This window comes from Ochotona princeps, chromosome 2 (assembly GCF_030435755.1).
Source record: "Ochotona princeps isolate mOchPri1 chromosome 2, mOchPri1.hap1, whole genome shotgun sequence".
Classification (NCBI taxonomy): Eukaryota; Metazoa; Chordata; class Mammalia; order Lagomorpha; family Ochotonidae; genus Ochotona; species Ochotona princeps.
The window spans coordinates 16,466,074-16,478,192 of NC_080833.1; the positions used below are offsets into that span (position 1 = coordinate 16,466,074).

General features: G+C 51.0%; 2 long non-coding RNA genes across 3 annotated transcripts; both read left to right on the forward strand.

Annotated features, from left to right (window-relative positions):
* The first annotated feature begins 296 nt into the window (after positions 1-296).
* On the forward strand, positions 297-8,016 carry LOC131482496 (uncharacterized). 2 transcript variants are annotated; one of them, XR_009247044.1, is made up of 3 exons: positions 297-614; positions 2,225-2,410; positions 7,911-8,016. It is a non-coding gene; the product is annotated as an uncharacterized LOC131482496 (long non-coding RNA). The 2 variants fall into 2 exon arrangements; XR_009247045.1 differs by having other exon boundaries at positions 2,237-2,410.
* LOC131482497 (uncharacterized) lies at positions 5,220-5,509 on the forward strand. Its single transcript, XR_009247046.1, has 2 exons — positions 5,220-5,301; positions 5,442-5,509. It is a non-coding gene; the product is annotated as an uncharacterized LOC131482497 (long non-coding RNA).
* Positions 8,017-12,119: the final 4,103 nt, after the last annotated feature.

Here is a 12,119-nt window from a genome sequence, read left to right on the forward strand (position 1 = left end):
CACATGGGCGTCGCTGATTTGAGAACCTGCGTGGACCCCAGGATTACCCAGCTCTCTAAACTGTTGGTTCCCAAACCAGGCCCTGCCCCTTGCCAGCCAGGCCCATGGAGGGGGTGGGGGGCGTCCAGAACTCGCAACAGTATTCCCAGTAAACATCTCCAGGTTTTTCCTAAACAGTTCTTCCCATCACATGACCCTCTGTCATTCAAAACCCTCCCTGGCTGATAAGCTTTGCTATTGCTGTCTGTCCTGTTGAGAGAGGTTCCAAGCAGTCTTGCATAGTGACTACCTGCTAGAAGTTACTGCTGGGCTGCCGGCCTGCGGGTTCCTGCCTGGCGTCTGTGATCTCTCTGTGCCTTGGCATTCAAGCCCCCTCCCAGGGGCTGGCCCTGTGGTACAGTGGGTAAATTGCTACCTGCAGCACCAGCATCCCATATGGGGACCAGTTCCAGTCCTGGCTGCTCCACTTCCCAACCAGCTCCCTGCTAATACACGTGGGAAAGCAGCAGAGGATGGCCCAAATGCTAGGGCCCCTGCATCCACGTGGGCAGCCTGGAGAAAGCTCCAGGCTCCTGGCTTCAACCTGGCCCAGCCCCCACTATTGCGGCCATTTGGTTAGTAAAACAACAGGTGGAAGATCTCTGTCTCTACCTCTCATTCTGCCTTTCAAATAAACAAATCTTTTTAAATAAATGCTTTAAATTGAAAAGTAAATTAAAAAGCTTCATGCCTCATCAGGTCCCTGGGCACAAGGTGGGAGGAATGCGTGGAGACTGAGTCCAGACGCTGTAGCCAGCAGCCCTGGGATTAAATGCACGCTCTGCTACTTACTAGCTGTGTGACCCAATGACTGTTTTTAACATGTTTTCCTTTTAAATAAAAATGTAAAAACATGTTTATTTTCATTTATTTTAAAAGGAGAGAGACAGAGAGAAAGAGAGAGGTTTTCCATCCCCTGTTCCACTCCCCCAAGTGCCTGTAATAGCTGGAGCTGGGCCAGGTGGGAGCCAGGAGCCAGGAGCTCGATCCAACTCTCCCACAGGGTTGCAGGGACCCAGGTCCTTGGCCCATCACTTGCTGCCTGCCCAGGAAGCTGGCTGGGCAGCAGAGGTGGAACGCCACAACTTGGGATGCGGAACATCCCAAGCAGCGTTTAATGGCCGTGCCAGTTGCCCACCCTGGGGTTTTTGGTTGCTGGGTCTTGGTTCTCTCATCCCCTCTCACACTGACTGCGGAGGATGGAGGGAAGTCGTGAGAGGCTTTCTGCGTGGAATGTGGCTCAGAAAGGATTGGCAGCTGTGACCACACCACTGGACATCGCTCCAGGACAGATTCTGTGGTCGACAAATCTCCCTGGTCCTCCCAAGCCCAGGTTAAACCTCACTTCCTCCAGGAAGCCTTCCAGCCCACTTCCCCTCTCTGAGTGTCTCCAGGCCTCTTTGCACCCCTCATGCCTTGTTTATAGGCTCTAAGCCCCCACACGGTCCAGGTCAGAGCCCCCTACGAATGACCCTCACTGATGCCTGTGTGTGGCCCTGCAAAGGGGCACCCCACATGAGTGCTGGTTTCAGTCCTGCCTGTTCCACTTTCCGTCTAGCTCCTGCCACTGCACTTGGGAAAACAGACAGTGGTCCAAGCGCTGAGGGCCTCAAGTGGCAGACCCAGATGGAGTTCCACTTCCTGATTTTGTCCTGGCCCAGCCCCAGCTCTTATAGCCATTAGGGGAGTAAACCAATGGATAGAAGATCTCTCTCTCTTTCTCGCTGTAACTCTGCCTTTCAGATCAATGAATGAATTTTGTTGTAAAAAATATGTTTTGGGCCTGGCGTGGTAGCCTAGCAGCTAAAGTCCTCACCTTGCACGTGCCAGGATCCCATATGAGTGTTAGTTTGTGTTCTGGTGGCCCCACTTCCCATCCAGCTCCCTGCTTGTAGCCTGGGAAAGCAATAGAGGACAACCCAAAGCCTTGGGACCCTGTACCCTCGTGGGAGACCTGGCCAAAGCTCCAGGCTCCTGGCTTTGGATTGGTTCATCTCTGGCCATTGCAGCCATGTGGGATTGAATCATTAGATGGAAGATCTTCCTGTCTTGTCTCTCCTCCTCTCTGTATATTTGACTTTCCAATAAAAATAAATAAATCTTAAAAGAATGTTTTATGGAAAAAAATGTTTTATGGGCCCAACACAGTGGCTAAGTGGCTAAATTCTCACCTTGCAAGCACTAGGATCCTATATAGGTGCTGATTTGTGTCCTGGCTGTTCCACTTCCCTTTCAATTCCCTGCTTGTGGCCTGAGAAAGCAGTAGAGGATTGCGCAAAGCCTCAGGACCTTGTGTGCATGTGGGAGACCCTGAAGAAGCTCCAGGCTCCTGGCTTCAAATTGGCTCAGGTCCGGCCATTGAGGCTATTTGGTGAGTGAACCAATAGCTAGAAAGTCTCTCTCTCTGTTCTTCTCCATAAATCTGATCTGCCTTTCCAATATAAATAAATAGATAAATAAATAAAATTTAAAATTTTCATTTAAAAAAAAGACAATGTTGAAAAAAAAAAAGGCCTGGTGTGATAACTCAGTGGCTAAATCCTCACCTTGCATGTGCTGGGATCCCATATTGGTGCCGATTTGTATCCCAGCTGTTGCACTTCCCATCCAGCTGCTTGTTTATGGCCTGCAAAGGCAGTGAAGGACAGCCCAAAGCCTTGGGACCCTGTAACTGTGTGGGAGACCCAAAAGAGGTTGCTGGCTCCTGGCTTCGGATTGGCTCAACTCCGCCCATTGCGCCCGCTTGGGGAGTGAATCATTGGAAGGATGATCCTCTTCTCTGTCTCTCCTCCTCTCTGTATATCTAATTTTGCAATACAAATAAATAAATCTTAAAAAATAAAAGCCAGTAGAAGATTGCCCAAGTCCTTGGGTCCCTGCACCCGTGTGGGAGCTCAGGAAGAACCTCTGGGTTCCTAACTTTGAACTGGCTCAGCTCCAGCCATTGCAGCCACTTGGGGAGCGAACCAGCAGATGGAAGATCTTTTTCTCTGTCTCTCCTTCTTTCTGTAAATCTGCCTTTCAAATAGAAACAAATAACTACATATGTCTTATGAAATATTTTTTATGATATATCATCTGCCCAATGGAGAGCAAGTAGGTTCTGCTAACCATACCAAGTCAGAGCCAGAAGCCCGGATTAAAGTCTGTTCTCCACTGCCGGGCTGAGCAGCTGCAGGCAGCTGCTGCGCTATCTCCCGGCTTGGTGTGTTTGTCACAGCGACAGACATTGCTGCCATGTGGGCCACTACGCCCAATATCAGAGTCTCCTCTTGCAGCCTGAACACCGACTTTTGCAGGTAGCAGGCCCTTCACCTGCAAGCCGAGAGAGAGAGAGAGAGAGAGAGAGAGAGAGAGAGAGAGAGAGAGAGAGAGAGGCACTATCATTATCCCCACCTCACAGGTGAGGGAACCTGGAAGGAATTGTGGCCGAGCAGGTTTGAGGTCGGAGCGGGGCCCCAGGGCCCTGGAGGGCAGTGGGGGTGGCAGGGTGGGGCAGGCGGAAGGATGGGAGCCAGCGAGGGGACGAAGCGTGTTCGCTGCTGTTGAGTTTCGGGTAGCTGGGGCTGGCTTTGCAGTTTCGCTGCCTGGGAACCAGGAATTGCTGCAGGAGGTGTGGGGTGCATGCCTGAGGTTGGGGAGGTGGCATTCCTGCCCAATCAATTTCTAGTGCTGTGAAGTTGTCCAGGTCAGGAGACATTTCTGAGCCTGAACCTCATAAGTAGGGTTGGAAATAGGGTTTTTGCCTTCACCGGGAGGACCCAGGAAAGTGTGGCGGACAAAGGCCTGGGATGGGTGCCAGGCACCCAGTGGGGACTTCAGGTATCTTAGCTAATATATAGATGTGACATGGGTTTGCCACACACAATCAACCTAAAATACTGATGAGGTTGTTTTAAGATTTGTTTACATATTTGCAGAGTTATAAGCCAGAGGTTGGGAGAGAGAGAGAAAGAAAGAAATCTCTCACTCTCTGGCTTACTCTCCAAATGGCCATAATAGCTGGGCCAATCTAAAGCGAGGAGCCAGGAGCCCGGAGCTTCTTCTTGGTCTCTCACATGGGTACAAGGGCCTGAACACTTGGGTGATCTTCCACTGCCTTCTCAGGCACGTTAACAGGAAGCTGGACTAAAAGTGGAGCAGCTGGGACTTGAACCAGTACCCATATGGAATGCTGGCAATGTAGCTGGTATCTTAACTCACTAACACACAGTACTAGCCCCTGCAGGGCTTTTTGGGTTTTTGTTTTTAAATGTTGATTTTAATTGATTTGAAAGGCAGCACAACAAAGAGATAGCGATCTCACCTGCAAATTCACTGCCTGCATGCCTACAGCAGGTAGGGTTGGGTGAAGGCGGGGCCATGTGGGGTCAGACCTGGGCAGGTGGAGAGCCAAGGGAGGCGAGGCTTGGTAGATGCAGAACCTTATCAACAAAGCCTGGAAGATGGGGGTGGGAATAGCTAGGGGAGCTGAGGGGCAGGTGTTGGGACAGGCATCATGGCACAGCGGGTCAGGGAGGCTTGCACCCTGTCCCAGAGTGCCAGAGTGCAAACCTTGGGAGGTAGCAGGTAGCTCAAATACTTGGAGTCCTGCCACCTATGTGGGAAACCTGACTGGGTTGCAGGCTTCTCAGTTCAGCCTGCCCATGCCTGGCTGTGTGGGCACTGGGGGATGAACTCGCAGAGGAGTGCTCTCTCTGTCTTTCTGTATCTTTGCCTTTCTTCTTCTTTTTAAAGAAAGAACATTAGTGATGTTGGGGTAGATGTATGAAATCAAATGAATTCTTTTTAAAATTTATTTCTAATGGAAAGGCATATATACAGAGAGGAGGAGAGACAGAGAGGAAGATCTTGCATCCAATGAGTCACTCCCCAAGTGGCTGTAATGGCTAGAGCTGTGCCGATCCAAAGCCAGGAGCCAGGAGCCTCTTCTGGGTCTCCCATGCGGGTACAAGGTCCCGAGGCTTTGGGCCGTGCTCGACTGCTTTCCCAGGCCACAAGCAAAGAGCAGGATGGGAAGTGGAGCAGCCGGGACTAGAACCGATGCCCATATAGGATCCTGGCGCGTGCAAGGTGAGGACCTTAACCACTAGGCTACCGTGTCAGGCCTGTGTCTTTACCTTTCAGATGAAGTAGGGGGAAAGTGAAAAGAAGAAAAGGACAAAGACAGCATCTATCTCTCAGAACTCTAGTTTGCACAAAAGCTCCTGCCAACACTCCATGTGAAGGAGGGTGTGTTCTGCCAACCAACCAAAAATCTGGGTGCTGTGGGCATGGTTAGGGATAGGACGTGTGTGCCCCACAACTGGAGGAGTTAGGGTGGTGGTGGAGGATGCCTGTAGGGCTGGTGAGTGACCTGCCTAAGGCCACCGACTGAGTGAGTGACGCCTCCTCTGTCCCAGGCAGACGCACACAGTCCAGAGGACCAAGCACACTTCCAGTCCTGCTGTTGCATCTCATTCTTGGTGAAGCTTCTGAGAGCTGCCTCTGTTTCCCTTCTGTTCACCTGAATGCAAAATATCTAAAACCAGTTCCGTATAAGCAGAGATCGCCTGCCTGGGGCCCCGGATTCTGGGCCCGCCACTGCATCCGCAGCTCTGAGGAAGCCAAGATTGCTGAGAGCCAGACCAGAGTCATGACACAAAGGAGGCTAGCCTCCACTTACCTTCTTCACTTACTCTTCTGCCACTCTAATAATTGTGGGGACAAAAGTGAAAAAACAAGACAAGGTGTTGCCTTTGGGAAAGTTTTATTAGTGATGAAAAATTATGGGTCTCAGGGACCTCTCACGGTGATTGGCCATAGTATATTTTTCCCCCCTAGGGATTTATTTATTTAAACAGGGCCAGCACCATGGCTCAATAGGCCAATCTTCTATCTTCAAGCGCCGACATCTCATGTGGACACTGGTTTGTGTCTTATCTGCTCCACTTCTGATCCAGCTCCCTGCTAATGGCCTGGAAAAGCAGTGGAGGATGGCCCAAAGCCTTAGGATCCTGCACCTATGTGGGAGACTCAGAAGTTGCTCTTGGCTCCTGGCTCCTGGCCCCTGGCTTTGGATCGGCTCAGCTCTGGCTGTTGCAGCCACTTGGGGAGTGAACCAGCAGACAGAAGATCTTTCTTTCTGTACTTCCTTCTTTCTGTATCTGCCTTTCCAATAAAAATAAAAATAAATCTTTAAAACAGATTTGTTTATTTTATTTGAAAGAATTACAGAGAGAGAGAGAGATATCTTCCATCTACTGGTTTGCTTTCCAGACGGTCGTTATGGCCAGAGATAGGCCAGTTCAAAGCTGAGAACCAGCTTTGGGTGGGTGCAGGTACCCTTGGGCCATCCTCCATTGCCTTCCCAGGCCTTTAGCAGGGAGCTAGATCAGAGGTGGAGCAGCTAGGACACCAACTGGCACCCATATAGTGTGCTGGTTCTACAGGCTGAGATGTAGCATGCTACATCCTTGTGCCAGCCCCCATAGTAAATCTTATGAAAAATGTTTGTAGAGTTTTATTCATGTGTTTTTAATTTAGATTTGTTTATTTTAGAATGTTTGTTGCATAGATGAGAGGATTGCAAACCATACAGGTCTCTGATGGGATAGGAAGGCGTGGGGGCAGGTGAGCCAGGGAAAAGCCCCCTCCCTCCCTCCTGTGATCTGGCTGCCAGATCACATCAGCGCCAGGGCACAGAGTTGGTCCTCTGAGTTTGTTCCAGGCACCCTGATGGGAAAAGAATGTACTTGAGCAGTCTTGATTGTTCTGAGATGGTGTTGGCTTTGTTGTGCCAAGTGTGAGATACTACTTCCTGTACTTGCCGGTTGTCAATGTCGGTCTGATATATCCGTAGCCTCAGATGCTTGTTGCAGAATTTGGCCTGTAGCATTATTCAACATTGAATCAGACAGGCTGGCTGTGCTGCCTGCCTGTGCACCCCAGTATGTTGTCTCTCCTTACATGGAGTCAGCAACAGGTGCTCCGTGGCCAGACCAGACATCCATGTCCTTAAGGCTGAGTATTAGCTGGAGCCACCCATTGGGAGGACTCCTAAGAGTCCCTGTTTAGGTGGTCCCTAGCCCTGGCTCTCTTGTGTGCCAGCAGGCACTGCAGCTCAGCCCAGACGAGCACCCCAAGACCCAGTCTTGGGTGCAGCAGCAGGTGCTGTGTTCTGTCCCAGTCTATCCCCAGACTTGGTACTTACTTGTCCCAGTGGGTGCTACGGTCTAGTCAGGAAGGACTAGGTTGCTTCCAGACCCAGCCTCATGTACATCAGCGGGTGCTACAGTCTAGTCGGGGTGACCTCCAAGAATCCCAACCAGACCCATACCAGAGCCAGCCTCAACATGTGCCAGTGGGTGCTACAGCCTGGCCAGGCCTGCTCCCATATCCAGCTCCTAGCTGTACTGGTAGGTGCTGTGGCGCAGTCGAGGGGACATCCCCTGTGGACCACTTCCAGATCTGGCTCCTCTGTGCACTCATAGGAACTGCAGTTATTCATGTATTTGCATTTTGTTGGAAGGAGAGACCGATGAAGACCTTCCATCTGCTATTTACTCCCCAAAGCCTTCAACAGCCAGGGCTGAAGCTAGGAGCCCAGAACTCCATCCAAGTCTTTCATGTGGGTGCCAACCGCCCATCCCCAAGTGTTTGCCAAATGGAATCCCAAGCCCTAACACTCCTGCCCTGTGCTGTCAGGCAGGTCATTGCTGTAGGCCTCTGCTCCGCTACCAGAGGGATGGGCCTAATCTTAGCTATCTATGTCTTTCAAATAGAATGAAAGTAAGGTTTTTTTAAAGTGTGTAGAAAATAAAATTAAAAGATAAGCTTATTTTGATGCACATGATTCTCTTTTTCTGAAATTTTATTATTTTTACTTGAAGGACAGATTTCTTGGAAAGAAGGAGAGACAGACAAGGAAGAGAGATCTTCCATCCCCTGGTTCACTACCCAAATGGCTGCAGTAGCCAAAGCTGAGCTGATCCAAAGCCAGGAGCCAGGAGCTTCCTCTGGGTCTTCCGCATGGGTCCAGGGTCCAGGGACTTGAGCCATCCTCTGCTGCTTTCCTAGGTCATAAACAGGGAGCTGGATCAGAAGTGGAGCAACCAGGATACAAACGGGTGCTGCAGATGCAGGATTAACCTACGAAGCCACCATGTTGGCCCCATGACACATGACATAGAACTCGCATCTACTGCTTCTTGTCCCAGATGCCAGTGGTGGCCTGGATTGAGACAACGCCAGGAAACAGGAGCAGAAACTCAACCCAGGTCTCCCGCATGAGTGGGAGGAGCCTAACCACTTGAGTCATCACTGTGGCTTCCCAGAGTTCCTATCAACAGGAAGCTGGGGTCAGCGGCTGGAGGTGGTGTCCAACTCCTGCACACTCATGAGGGCCAGGAGGGTCTTAACCTCCTGGCTAAATGCTTACCCATTCACAAATTTTTTGTTTTTCAAAGATTCATTTATTTATTTGAAAGGCAGAGTTACAGAGAGGCAGGAAGGGACAGAGATCTCATCTATCCACTGATTCACGCCCCACTTGACTGCAGCGTCCAGGGCTGCACCAGCCAAAGCCAGGAGCCTGAAATTTGATCCGGGTCTCCCATATGAGTGAAAGGGGCCCAAGTGCTTGGGTCATCCACTGCTGCTTTCCCAGGTGTATTAATAGGGGGCTGAATCAGAAGTGGAAGAGCTAGGACTCATATGGATTGCTGGCACTGCAGGCTGCAGCTTAACTCACTGTACAACAACATCGCACCCTCCCCACCCCGTGAACTTCTTGAAGGCCCATGTATGCTTGCATTTCAAAACTTTTGCATCAAAAAGGAACTTCCATCTTTTCATTCAATTTTCCGACAATATTGGAAATATCCTCATACAAGCCCAGACAACACTGTTAGTTAGTCCTTGGGGAAATGAAAGTGACAGCCACGATGAGCCTCAGTGTCGCACCCCCTGGAATGGTTCCAGTGAAAAAGATGGACAGTAACAAGGACTGGCCTGGCTATGGGCACACAGGAGGCCTCGTACATTGCTCGTGAGGGCAGACATTGGTGCAGCCGGGCAGTTTCTCAAAAAAAAAAATTACACTGGCACACAGAGTTACCACATGACTCAGCAATTCCACACCTGGGTATATACTCCAGCAAGGGGAACCGGGTGCACACAAAAATGATGTTCCTGGAACCATCATCCCTACTCACCAAAGAGAGAAACCCCTCAGATGCCCCCCGCCCCTGCTAGCTCACAAACAGGTGAACCAAATGTGGGCAACACAGCACCCTTCAACCGCAGCAAGGAAGGGAGCACGTGTTCCGACACGCGCAGGCCTCAAGCTAAGTGAAAAAATAAAAAAATCTGGTGTGAGGCCATGTCTTGGATGATTTGGTTCCTGTGCGGTGTGCAGTAGAGTCCAGTCTACAAACACGGAACTTCAATTACTAAGGGGTCAGTGTGTTTTAAGGAAAGTGGAGCTCAGAGAAGCAAACTGCCCCACACCCACCCTGTCTGTGTGGCTCTCAGCCAGGGACATCCCCTCTTGGAACCTTGCTTTTTCCAGCTGTGAAATGGGAGAGTGAGGTGTGCAACTGCACCTGCCACCCCGGGAGACAGGATGTAAGCCATTCCCGGGAGCCTTAGCAGCCTGCCTGGGCTGCCAGGCAGACGCTGTGGGACGGGTTAGAAGGTGAAGGCTGCCATCTGGAGGAATATTGCAGCACTGGACACAGCCTGTGAGGCTGTCCGTCTATTTTTCCCAAGTTTATTTATATATTTATTTTAAAGACTTATTTATTTTATTGGAAGGCAGATTTACAGGGAGAAGGAGAGACAAAGATCTTCTATCCACTGGTTCATTCCCCAAATGACTACAATGGCCAAAGCTGAGCCAATCCCAAGCCAGGAACCAGAAGCTTCTTCCGGGTCTCCCATGCAGGTGCAGGGTCCCAAGGCTTTGGACCATCCTCTACTGCTTTCCCAGGTCATAGGTAGGGAATCGAATGGAAAGTGGAGCAACTGGGATACAAACCAGCACCCATATGGGATTCCGGTGCTTGCTGATGGAGGATTAGCTAGTTGAGCCCTCATGCCAGGCTCCATTTATTTTTTTTTTATAGACCTTAAAAAAAATATTTACTTTTATTGGAAAGGCAGGGTTACAGAGAGAGAGAGAGAGAGAGAGAGATCTTCCATCTTTTGGTTTATTCCCCAAATGGCCACACACGACTGGAGCTGGGCTGCTCTGAAGCCAGGAACCAGGAGCTTCTTCTGGGTCTCCCACGAGCATGCAGGCACCCAAGCACTTGGGACATGCTGCTTTTCCAGGCCATTAACAGAGAGCTGGGTGGGTTGCCTGAGATGCAGGCAGCAGTCACTGATCTTATCAACAAGGTAACCAACCCCCTCTGGGGATGGGGGAATGGGAAAGATGCCTTCCCACCGCGGGGGCTGGAGCTACCAGATGGACCAGATTCTTTAGATGTTTCCAGCCCTTGCAGATGTTTTCCACAGATGCTGGGTCCTGTGACAGTGGCCCCACATGGAAGGAGGGTCATTAGATTCATGGACTAAGGGAAAGGCCCAGAGCAGCTTGGGGAATCACCACCTCCCACTCCTGTCATTGTCCGTTTACCCACCCCCACCTCCTGGTTTTCCCAAAGGGGCTCTTTAAAAGAAGAAAAAAGGACAGTCGGAACTCTTGACATAAACCAGGAGCGAAATCAGCAGTCAGGGACTGGTGATCACAGGATAGCTTGCGGCTGCCCTCTTGCCAAAGCTGCCCACCGTCTGCTAGGCATCGTGGTCCTAACACCGGTCCGCCCTCAGCACCAGGCTTCCATGTCTCACTTCCATGTCTCGCTGCTCCACATCTTCATCACACCCAATACCCAGCAACCCTCGCAGGGCAGAAACACACGGGAACTGCTTTCGAGGGGCGAGCCTTTGGCACAGCTGTTCAGAAGTTGCTTGGGACCCCTGACTCCCCCATCAGGGTGTCGGGGTTGGAGTCTCAGCTCCTGACCCTGCTCTCTGCTGACACATAACCTGGAAGGCAACAGGCGATGGCTCCTTACATCCGTGTGAGAGACTCCTGGTTTGAGCCTGGTCCAGCCCTCCCTGGCTGTGGATAACATCTGGAGAGTGACTCAGTGGATGGAGATTCTCTGTCTCTGCTTTTCAAATAACACCAACATAAATATCAGTTTTGAAAGACTCGCTTTTTGAACTAGACTCAAAGAAAGGAGTGCAGATGCCACAAACCCATCTCAGGGAAGTTTGTGAGCACTGTCTGCTCTCTCTTCAACTCTGCTAAGTTGGGACATGATGTCACAAAGTGGAAAAGCCCACACCTGACCTTATGTGGGGTGTCGGTCAACACACAGGGGCACACACTGGACATGGCTCTGACCTTGTTGCATGCAGAAGACCTACATGAAACACAAACGCAGACTTATTCTTTCTGCTGCCCAGACCGGTGGCTTCTTGCGCCTCCTGGGAGGCTTGCTTCCTGGGGGCCATGGAACGCCAGGGCCAGAAGAGCCCTGGGCCTTGGGACTTCTGCATCTGCTTCAGTTCTGGGCAGGTGCAGGGGGGGGTGGGGAGGTGTGGGGTCCCAAGCTGGCATGCTGGTATGGTGTGCTGGTGGACCGGTCTTGGAGATCTGTGCACATGATGGGGTCCTGTGTAAGTGCTTAGGTCCCAGGTGGGTGGAGGGGTAGGGTTCCAGGCCAACATACATGCCAGAGGACCAGTCTGAGAAGTCAAGTGTGTGCTGGGATTCTGGGTGTGTGGGCAAGGTTTCAGGCCAGCATGCCACCCCTCCAGAGGTTGGGCTGGGGAGCCCAAGTGCTTGCAGATGTGAGCGCTGTGAATTGCTCAGGGGAGGGGGCATGGGATGTGGGAGAGGGGAGACCATTGACGGAGTACATTGCAGGTGAGCAATCACTTCCACCGACATGGCCACTATATGTGCAGGTAAGCAGAGGCGCTGAGACTGAGTGTTTTCAAGAAGGGAAATCAGAGTATCTTTCTGGGTCAGACCAATGTGTCCAACCACGTGGGAGACATGAGTCGGGCTATTCAGTATCTAC